We start from the raw sequence: 12,234 nt of genomic DNA on the forward strand, positions 1-12,234 counted from the left end.
CCTTCTGCACATCCCCAAGGTGATGTTGTTCCATGTGTGGAAGAAGGAAGAAGCGAACATGACATGATTTCTTTCTGCATCAACAATAACTGCTATTTTGGGCATGAAATGCAGCATCTTAGTTGAGYATTTATATCATAGAAAGTAACAGAGCCCTTAGGAAATACACCCACACCCTTTTCTCTTCAGGAAGGTAGCCATCCATTCAACTCAGTTGCACTCAGCAATGGCATGCTCTTGCTGTATATGCCTGGCAATACAGATTTTCTTCCCTTATCCCTTCCGACTCAGAGCGACTCAGCACGGTTTCCCTCTTGTAACAATTTTGATGACCACAAACCGCCAAGTATGACAGACAGTACCAAACATCATTGGTGGATGCTAGACAAGGTGGATCTGACAAGTCTGCTGTAGCAACGGCGCTCAGGGCTGAGTATATTTACAGGTGGTTAACATGACAGCACCAATTTTTTTCAACAGTCTAGAGATATTTTACAAGACAGATCTGGTGAGCTTCATAGTTACTGAAATCACTGGGTTTGGTTCAGCCTCTAATTTTTTACTGTGGAAATGCAAAGGAGACCAAGGTAGATGAAACAATACCTGCTCTTCTTTACAATCCCTGTTTTTCAGCTTCAACAAGGTTAAGAAGATTGTGGCATACCTTGAGAGGTCATCCACGCAATAGTTCAGCTGAAATGACTCCAATAGGTAGTAAATGATGCAGAATGATGAGAGACTGAACAGATTTTTCATCTAGCCTTCCATAGAAAAGTTATTTTAAAACAGCTATTATATGTTTGGCTTGTTTGCTTAGAAATTATTACATGGCTCAGTGAAMGAAAAAAAATCTGCCTTGGACAGAGATATAGCAAACATTTACCTTCTTAGCCTCCAGCCACACAGTATCTTGATCATTATAATTACAGGTAATGCTAGAAATCACATAGCAGACTTGACATCCAGCAAAGATGCAGCTAAAAATGACAGCACACGTCCTTCCTGGATGACTGCCACTCCAGACCCAGGAATGATTTTCATTTTGCTCTCTTATCTATTAATGAGCACTGTCAAAAGCATTTCAGAGCTTTGAGATATCTTGCTGTGAATATTCTTATGTTTTAAGTATTCTTTACCTCATTGTTCAAGGAAGCGTTGAGTTTATTTGAAGCTTGAAAATAAGCATCTCTGTCAGAGCCCTCATACTGTTAAGCCTTTTATCACACCACCTGATGGGTCCCTTCCTGTTGCAGAAATGTCACCTATATCTTTGAACCTACATATGGGTTGCTGATGCTGTGGTGATTAGACTAGTCTGGCAGTGTTCATACACTTGAGCTCTCAAGTGAATTTCTAGATGACAATGTTTTTGATTGCAAATTAACATAATTTGCCACAATGTGGATTTTCACCATACACAGCTAAAATATTTTCCTAAAGAATCTCAAAAGTCACTGTCGCCTCAAAAGAAGATACCTTTGGAATACAGTTCAGCTCCAGAGATGAGATAATTTTGAAAGTATTTACCAAAAAATACTGCTTAACGGTACAACCCAGCTTATCACCATCATTAGTCCATTCTTCTGTTYATGCCATTGCAATGGCTGTGGTGTAGGCAGGAAAACAGCCTCCAAGATGGCTGATTTGACCTTGTCTCTTAGTCTTGGAGAGCTTGGAGAACATAGTGGCTATGAGGGAAATCTATAGAAGTACATGAAGAGAACCACCCGTTCACACTCAGAAGCAGCAGGTCTTTGCTTCCAGGTAACAGCAGCTTCTTTCAGACCCAGAATCCCAGGGCCCAGAGATTGTTCAGGGCTGCCCAGAGCTACCATCTGAAGTCACAGCTTGTTAGTACAATGTCCTCAGTGGTGGCCTTCAACACAGAGTTYGCTAGCTGCACTCAAAAATCTCTTTTATCCAAAGGTGTTTCAGCAACGCTAGATATTTATCCTTACAACATACTGCATTTGGACCAAAGAAAAATCAGAAATAAATGAATATAACATTTTTTTAACTACTCACAAAAAAATGTGGTTACCAAACCTTTTCTCTACTTTTACTATCACCTTGCTTGGAGGGTGGTCTGGGAGGAAAGAGGCACTACTGGAACAAAACACAACTCTTCACTGTCTCTACAACCACCCACAAAAAAAAACACATGCAGCATCTTCCTGCATCTTCAGGGCTAATGCTACAGAAGTAGAATAAAGAAAAAAAACAGGATATCATTTTTAACACAGTAATAATATACAGCACAGTATATTAGGTAGATCTTCATATTCAATCCTGAAATATGATCTGTGGCTCTTGCAACAATGATCTCTTGAGTTCTGTTCCTATTTTTACAAGACAGAGCAGCAATAAATTATTCCCTGTTTTATAGTTAGGCTTAGTTCCTTAAACTGTTTGCATATAGTCATTTTACTCTGCAAAGAATGCACTACACACATCAAAATTATAAAACTGCTTGAAGGTAGAGTAGCCTTTAACGTGGCATGAACTTGCCAAGAATTATATTATCTTTTATCTATTTCTAATCTTGGTTCACTGTGGAAATGAAAACACTAGTATGTGGTTCTAGGAAACAAACAATTTCTGAAAGCAAGACAGACCTTAAGAGGTTACAGAAGTAAATCTTTAAAATAAATTATGAATTAATGTTAAGAAAAATACTATCATCTTAATTAAMTGCAATAATAAAGAATGCTAATTAGTGTCTTAGAGAAGGTGTTTTATTTCTTTGACTCCGATAGGAAGCATTTACTGTTGCAGGATCAAGTGTCTGAACAAGGGACAGGGAGGGAGCAGCAGCTGAACAAAGCACTTGGAATTAGTCCACAAGACTTTCAAATGCACATCAGTAATAAGACGACACAGGGAAAATAGAGTCAATTTCTTCTTACACTAGATTTCTTTCATCAGCATAATCTCAAAGAGATCAGAGCTTTCTTTTTTCCATTCTGTTTATTAATCTCTAGAAAAGCTTAGAGATATAATTGTTCATAACAGTCACAGAAATTCTACCTCTCTGAGCACTGCTTTCTCAAAAAAAAAAAAAAAATACACTGTATGGCAACAGCTGTATGGCCACACAGGAGCACACAAACGGTGCAAGTGTGGGGAGACCCCAGCTGGAGTATGCTAAGGAATGCTAAGCACTTTCCTCCTTCCTCTGGGACCAAACCTTTCCTCTACCTTTGCTATCACCTTGCTTGGAGGGTGGTCTGAGAGCAAAATGAGACTAYTGGAACGAAACACAACTCTTCACCGACTCCACAGCCTCAAAACTCCAAGGTTGTACCTCCTTTAGGCCTTTACTGTCCCGGTGAGGGACCCTCCGTCGTGCTTCCCTCATTCACCCTTCTTGCCGGTGCTCACAAAGGAGACCGAGAGCTAAGCTCTGAACGCAGGACAGCAAAAGGTCCGCTGCAGGGACAGCAGGCCTGGAGGTTGAAGCCACAGCTGACAGCTGGGAAAAGAAAATGTTAGATGAGTAGCGGAGGAGGCAAGCGCAGGCATGCTGTCATGTGGCCAAGAGACTGCCAAACTCAAGTGTGAAGCTGGAGGTTCCCAGGTGGTTTATGTTAAAGACCCCATGAACAGCAGCTCCGGTTCTAGGGGCATTTGAATGCCACACAGCACTCTTTGCTAGGTACTTAACCAGAAGTGCTCTTTTTTCCCCACGCGACAGCTGAATTTAGCTCCTTCATTTAAATTCCGTATACCAATTGCACCTGTACAGGGGCATTGCAATTATTCAGGTGTTTCTCTTAGAACATTAACTTCCCATCCTTAGTAACTCAAATATCAAAGTGCGCTCTTGTCAGCCACATCCCAAACAGTTCAAAGGTGCTCTTTCCGTAACTACATAAAATTACTGTGCTTTCAGAGAGTTGGAGAGTGCCATTAGCTTATTCAAAACCTGTCAACACAATGTTTAAGACAGAGAACCCATATGTAAGAGCAGCGCATTTTCACCTTTTCCTTTAATAGCTGGCTAGACTTGCCGGAACTGCCCCTCAGCAAAACGTAACAAACAGAAAGGAACTTGAGGCAAGATAAATTATACTCAGCTCTTTGAATGTTAGAAAGTATGCAAAAGCACTTCTCTTTCAAACACCTTACAGAATTTTGCATGAGATCAACTCATCTAGCTTACCATGTGAAAAATAATCATTGCATCTAAACTGCTCTTCACCAAATGAAACCTGCATCTTCACACCTCTGTTCATTTTAGAGTACTGCAAAATGTTCAACACACTGATTCATCTTCTAGGTTGCAAAGAACATTCGTTATCAAATATCAACAAATACTGCAATTCTCTGCCAAATTATACTGAATAAGCATAGCTCTGTAATCCTGTAACTATTATAAACAAATATGAGGATACAATTAAAATCTTGCCAGTACAATGTACAAATCTCTTCTAGGCCTTATCTCAATTACTAATCAATCTCGGAACAAATTCCCAAATCAGCAAATCTTTATTCCAATATTATGCTTTTTTCATATCAGGAAGCATTAAAAAGTGTATTTCATACATTTTAGAATACAACCACACACTACTTAAATATGTCGAAATAAATATGCATCAACCAGAGCACCAGGAATTACATACTGATGACGGATAGTGTCCTATTAGCTATCCTCCTGCGTACACCCATGAGAAACTCCTCATGCTCACAGTCGCTCTCTGACTATTAAGAAAGGCCAGCGTATCACTGTGCTAACCCGCTATTCTTCACYGGCTGCAGCCTGTCAGACACAATGTCACTACAAAAGAAACACCCAGCAGCTAACTCATTTTCAGCTGGTGTTCGCACCTGAACTGAACACTCACCCACAGAAGTGTTCAGACTGCATTTCCATGCAGAGGTCAACTGACAGAGGATTTTTTTTTTTTTTTTGACAGCAAGCAAGAGAGCAAGCTATGCTTTAATTTCAGGGTATAGTAAGCTAAAGACACCAAAATGATGCTCAAGGGTTCAACAATGCATCAAAGCCGCTGATGACTACAGAGAGAGAACAGCAAGAACAGTAAGTAACCTATTCAGAGGAAGCTACACAGCAAAAAGAGGCATTTTGAAGACTACTGAGGAGTTCAGCACAGCCAGGCTGCACAGGGAAGAGTAAGGATCCAAGAACTTCATGTTCCTGATACAGAGAATGCTATGAAAGAGAAGGAGGTGGAAGGACAACATAAAAAGAAGGGGAAAACAACAGACAGTATACTAAATCCACTAGAAATAGGTGATAAAATATAAAACAAGACATGGCCTGGGAGTTTGTCTCCCATTTTAGTTCTTAGTATTAACTCATGTAGCATAACAACCTATAATAATCTACAGGAATTTACTTATAAGGAAAGAACATGAAGGTTCCCAGTATTCTTTTTTTTTTAAGGAGCTGGAACATGGTAATGTCATTAAAAAGACGTTAAAACTGTTGGCCAGTATGACCTTGGGCAATTTGCCACATTAAATATTTTTATTGGAATAAGTCTTCCTCAGTCACAAACCAGACATACTTTGTAAATTCATATTGAACTCTAAGCATGTTCTCTAGAATTATACACATGGTCTGCCTATCCTCCACTTCAGTAATTATGCGTTACCTTTCTCCTAATTTGCATAAGCAGTTGAAACATTTTAGTAAGTGATGAGCGCAGATCATAGCAGTCATCCTGATGATTTGAAATAGACCTTGTTCAACCCTGACATACATAATCAGAACATTTTTTAATCAATTAAAATTGCGAAACATGTTCATACGTGCTTCTTTGTTTTACTAATAACTGACAGTTATTTGCTGACCATAGGACCTAATGTTACGTTTCTTTTTGTCTCAGAATGAAGCTTTCAGTCTGCATGAAAACATCGTAACAACATTCTTCAAGATAGCTAACCTGACTCACTGAAAAATATTTCATTGCGTTGCTCAAAGCCTACTATGTATGATTTCTCCTTTACAGCTTAGAGAATAGAAGAACTGACCCATAATATTGCAAGCCTTCTCTGAGTGGAATTCAGAGGTTTGAGCTATAGTATACACACCATTAACTTTCCTTAATCTACAAAAAAAAAAAAAAAAAAAAAAAAGAGCTTTACACACTAACCTTGGAATAGTTGCATAGTTCTAGAAACTAAAACGCGCTTTTGTAGAAGGGACAGAAAGAAAAAGATTTTTAGTGATTGCCTCCTATGTCAGTTACTTAAGAGGAAACATCTGTATAAATTCATGAGGTAGAATGGTTTCAAACAGGCTGCCTCGGATGGAAGTAATTAGTGTGCCACCTTGTGAACAAGACTGACGTGCTTTCAAGTGAAGGACTCAAAACAGAGCATAAATCCCTATGCCCATTATCCAGACAGCAAATATGTATGCACATACATAAGTACGTATACATATGACTTCAAAAATTTCCAAACAAGATTCTGACAACAATTAGGAAAGGCTGATTCATTCACCCAAATTCATTAACTTGTAAAGACAAATGTTCATCAACAGTAAGCAAAGGTTTTATGTACCTCTTTTCCTAGGTACAAAATCCCAGAATCTCTAATTCCTTTGAGCTGTTTGATGAAGCTGAGAGAGATGGTATTAGCAATAGARCTGAAAAGACCAATTTCTATGAAATTATGGAAGGATCTAAGAATCTCCTATCTCATTAGAAATATTGAAAATATATTGATCCAGTGTTAACATCAATCAAGGCTAAAGTTAAAAAAAAAAAAGGCTTCACAAACAGGGAAGAGTGGATTTCAGCCACTTCCCGAAACAAGTCTGACCACCACCAGAAGYGCTTTTATCGTAATGAACTGTTCATAAGTCAGTTGTTATGGGAAGTTTTACCTCACTTTATCAAACCGCAGTTGGTTACTGAACATATTAGCACATCCTTTATATAAAAAAGGCAAACAATTACACTAAACTCTACACTAACCAGCAGTAAAAAAAAAAAATGCATTACAAGCATTATAAATCAAAATGCATTTCTGCCCTACTATTATTCAAGATTTTAGAGGAATTCCCAATCAGTTAAGCACAACAACATCTCCAAATACTTTAATGCTTGAGAACAATCCCCTCCTGGAACGAAAAAAGAGTATTTGATTAACAATAGAGGAAAGATTTCAAAAGCAGTTTTCCAATATGCAAATTTAAAAACACTAGTAAGCAAAAAAAAAAAAAATAAAAAGAAGAAGAAAAAATCCATAGCAGAAAGCTTTTTTTTAGTAAAGCATGTTAACCAACAAAGGACAGTCTGAACAGTATAGCAAACTTTTTTCTCAAAAACAAAAAGGCCACGTAGGAGGGCACTAGAGTCCTATTGCCGCTTCTGTATTATCGCATGACAGAAGATAACCAAAGAACCAAAGAATAAGGGTTAAGACGAGCAAGTACATACCCTGTCACAGYGGAATGAAGAGGGAAATTAGCAGCTCTACACGTACCCTCGACTACCAAAAAGACTATGCGAATCACTCAGCCTTTCCCATCACTTCTCTTCCTCACTGTGCTCTGCATCTCCTCCTCCAGCCTAAGGCAAAACTGAACACAGTTACCAGGCTTTCCCACTTCTGCCTGTCCACGCACTCAGGTTTTATTCTCCATTACGTTCCCGTGTCCCGTTCTGAGAGGTGATCTAGCCTTCACACCGGAAAGCTCTACTTCTTGAAGTYTGTAAACATTCACCCACAAACGTTTTAGACCAGCCTTACAGCAAACAGTGGTGGTGGCAGAAACACATCAGCAAGGCACACCAAGAAGATCATTTTAAAGCGTGTCAGTGCACCACCTGACCTTAACGGCGCTGACCACCCTCACCTGCGCCCCCCAGCCCAGGCGCCCCGTGCAGCCCAGCCTGGGGCTGTCAGTCCGTGTCCCAGCAGTGCCCGGCTGCAGCTCCACCACGGGTCCCACCAACCCCGACCCGGCCTCAGCCTGTCCCGCAGAGATSCCCGATGCCCTGGGCTGGGGCTGTGCCCGGCTCCCTCGCCGGGGACAGAGGGACAAGCCCCGGACACCAAGCCTCTGCCCTGTCCYGGGGACCCTGACCTGCCCGGCTTCCCACCCGCAGGGAGCTACAGGCCCATGCAACGCACCACTGGTGAAACGTTATTGGTGCTGCAACTCGAGCAGACGTTAACGCAGTAATAAAGTGTATATAAGCTGAGCTGCCGTCTAGGAATCTCAAAGATTTCAAGTATGAACAGGCTAACACTGCCCTSACAAGAAAGCCCACTTCGGATCAAGCGTCTGAATCGTTCCTCCTGCGCTCTCCATCGCTGAGAGCAGCGCTGCAGCTCGCTGCACGCTGAACCACTATCAAAATGCCTACGTGTAAAAACACCACCTTAGTTTCCCACGAACCATAACAACAACAGACTAACATTAAAGGTACGCAGCAGTAAGTTCCTAGCATCTGAAAGCAATAAAAACACTTGGAGGAAAATAAAGATTCTTTGTTTTTAGCTCTTTTTGACATTTCACCTCAGACTAGCTACTTGCCAAAAACTCCACAAAACTTCACTAAAAAACTAATAATGCATAGAATATTAGAAAAAGTTAAGGGTTATTTTTAGTACCACTCATTTAGAAAAATACTGACTTTGATAGTACCATGTAAAATTAAAATTTACCTCTAGATATTTTATCCTTATTTATAAAGAAAAAAGAAAACAGTACCTTATTACATTTATTCTTTTAGATCAGCAYAATAATTGAAATGAGTAGCTAAGTGGCACTACAAAGCTCTATATAGGTTAATATGCATTACAATGTGAAAGATATCTATTACTTTTAGCAGTTTAAAACAGGAGACAGAGAATCTGGGATCTATTTCCATCCTGTCCTTTAGGTCATCAAGTTACTTAAAACCACATTTTCAAAGTGGCTCATTTTTTGAAGGCCTCATTTTGAAGGCCAAAGCTCTTGAGCTACAGGGTAAATAAAGCTGGCAGCAGATGGGCATTTTTACATCACAGATAAAAACACTTTTCTTGTACCAAGTTCACAAACACATTTTCTATATGTTATCCTGAAAACAGGGAGTACAATTAACTTCTACAAAATATTAGCTACTCCTAAACAACATAAATCTTGCCYAATTTAACATCAGATCAGCTAACAACTCTTCTTACCTGCTGTAGTTATTGCACTATTTTTAGGTTAGCAGTAACTACATTTCTTGGAAAGGAATCTGTGTCACCAGCATGCATCACTTAGCGTARTAAGTCTAGCGTAAAGCACCTCATTATCCTCCTAAGCAACTTCATAATCATATACAGCAGAATGCATTTTTCCAAGCAATAGTATTGCAGGCAGGTATTTTTTGGCACTTGAAGAAAAATAGTTTAATTCATTACCACTGCTTCAATATGATTAGAAGGATATGAGATCATTGCTTAAATAGATAGCAGATATAAAATCCTGCTTAAAGTACTGCATTATACAGTCCTAGTTGTTGGTAACTGTGGAGTTGCAAAAAATGAGGTACTAGAAWGGTCAGAGTATCTGTGAGAGAGGAAGAAATCAATGCCAAATTTTCACTATTCCTGCTCTTTTCATGTATTTTGATTACCATTAACTAAARCACGTGAGGAAAAAATGAAAAAACACAATATGGATCCTTTCACTTATTAACTAATTACTCCTAGTTAGATTGCTATAAATTAAAACAGTGATCATTGGCAACATCTTCTAAAAATAATTCAACTACCTGTAAGRCTTGTCACAAAGGAATTCCGTTTGGATAAGCAAAAACTTCCTACATGTAAATACGAAACGATGTAATACCAACTTAGATAATGCAACTTAGATCAATGCAACTTAAATAAATTCAAATCTGAACTCTAGGTAAGGAGTACCATAGTTTTCAATAATTAAGATCCTTCTCCTAAAAGCTTAAGTGGAATCATCTAATTAAAAAATGCTAATGCGGAAGTATAGACTTTCCCTGTCAAAGTGACGTATCTTATTCCTTCTTGTGCACCTTGTTTTTTTTTTTTTTTTTTTTGACAGACAACACCTTATCAGAAAAAGCTTGACTACAATGAATAAAATACTTGAAATGCCACTATGTGTACAGAAAAAGAATATAACAACAACATTTAGGGGGTGTCTATTAGTATTTCAACAGCAAGCTGAAATAAGCATTTTGCTTATTTGTGCTGCACACAATCAGTTTTAAGGTAATAGGTTACTTGTCATCTATTACAAAACAACCCATCAGTTTGCCTTAATAATGAATTTTTGCTCTTTAATATTTCTAAAAGTCATCTCCTCTTCAACATGAAAACTAGTTCAGACAACATTAGACTCCGCTTTATTTTTAGTATTAAAAAAAAGAAATATACTTAGCACTTAGGAAATTACAGACAAGTAATACTGATACAGGGCAGGTATTACATATATCTTCTCAAACTTCTCAACTCCATCATTACACACATCATTACAATCCAGATCTGAATTCCTATTCCAGAAAGGTTATTGYTCTTTATAAATGCAGACTGAGGCCCATACTGAAAGAGTTCTCAATTTATTCTTAAATCAAACCAATGGGGCAGGCAGGGAGGGAAGAGAGAAAAGTAGTAAAGCAGGGAGGGCYTGTGTTCCTACATGTGTGACTCTCAGTGTTACATAGCTTGATTATTAGACAGAAAATTTCAATTTACTTATTGTTACAATAAATGCAGAAATGCCTAGATAGAAATTTCTGTAACCAATGGTCATCCAAGAAAAAATAATCTAAATCATCTTTACACGATGCTGACGTTAGGCCTGACGTACAGTTCAGAAAGAGATCCTGGTCATCATGGACTCAATACACAGTGAAAACCAAAACCGCTAAGAAAACATTGGTCCACATAAGGAAAGATACGGAGCCAAAAATAGAAAGCATCACTTTGCTGCTGTGTAAAACCTTAGTGGGCCCCACAATAAAATACTGTGCGATGTTTCTGTGTTCCCCACATCTGAAGGAGAACATACTGGAGCTAGAGAAGGGCTACAAACACGATCGAGGGAATAGCAAGGCTACGGGCAGAAGGAGGGCTAAAAAGGCTGGACTCTTCCTTTTGGGGAGGGGAAGGCTACGGAGATGTGATTAAGGCTTGCAAAGTCTCAGAAAAGGTAGAAAATTTGGAAGATAAACCGATATAAACACTGTACTTCACAACACTAGAATGACAGCCTACCGCTGAAACCCACAGTAGATCTGTTTAAACAGACATAAACCAGCACCTATTTCCCCCTGCCCCAAAGAGGAGGCAGCGACTTTCAGGAATTCGCTGCTGCTAGAGCCAGGAGAGGCCAACGGTACCGCAGCAGGTTCAAAAGGCGATTCGATGCAATCGCAGGCATCGGGCCCCTAAAGCAGTTCCGAAAGGACCAGGCAGGGGTGTACTTTTTAACTTACCTAATCCAATGATCTCGGATGCTGAAAAAACAGGGAAGGAAAAAGCTTTTCTGCTTTATCTGCCAGAGACTAGAGACCGGTTCAGCAAGCCATGGACTACTGTTTAAATAGACTGTTACATGGAAACCAAAGCAAAAGCACAGGCCCTGCAAGCCATCTTTGTACCGAAGTTTAGCTGAGGACTGAAGAGATTTTAGTCCTAAAGAGGCAAAAAATAGGAAATGYTTTCCTGCTGACACATGACAAAATGTTTGCATTTTTCTGGTGGCCAGTGATAGCAAAGGTTAGCGCAGTTTAGTACCAAACAGGCAGCAATTATAGATTCACATAATGCATACTGCCTTGTCTCTAAAACATTTTCAAGGTTAAGCACAGGCTTTTAAGCTTAAACACARAAGCACACAAAGTTTTTATTGCCGCTTACTGCCACTTGTGATTTTTACAAGGCAGTTAATGAAGTGCAGGCTTCCTCACACAGCTGCAACCCGGAGGCAGGCTCGTACAGGTGCGTGAATCCCACCTTCGCAGCCCCCGAGCGCGCTCAGCCGCCCCTGCCCGCCGCCCGCCCGGGCACTCGCGCCGGGGGAGGGCTGTCTGCCCCCCGCCCCGGCTCCCCCAGCCTCCTGCCTTCCAGCGGAGAGCAGCGAAACCCCACGGCGAGGAGGCAGGGGGGAAGCCCTGCAGCCGCCCGCCGCCCTCCAGGACTGCCCCCACGCCGGGCGCCCACTCACGCGTGGGGCGGCGGGCTGCACGCCGCCTCCTCGGCGCCGCTCTCGGCCGCCGCCTCTTCGCCGATGCCGGGCAGGGCGCG

Source organism: Rhea americana, unplaced genomic scaffold, assembly GCF_003343005.1.
Source record: "Rhea americana isolate MKP2758 unplaced genomic scaffold, rheAme1 scaffold_34, whole genome shotgun sequence".
In the NCBI taxonomy this organism is placed as follows: domain Eukaryota; kingdom Metazoa; phylum Chordata; class Aves; order Rheiformes; family Rheidae; genus Rhea; species Rhea americana.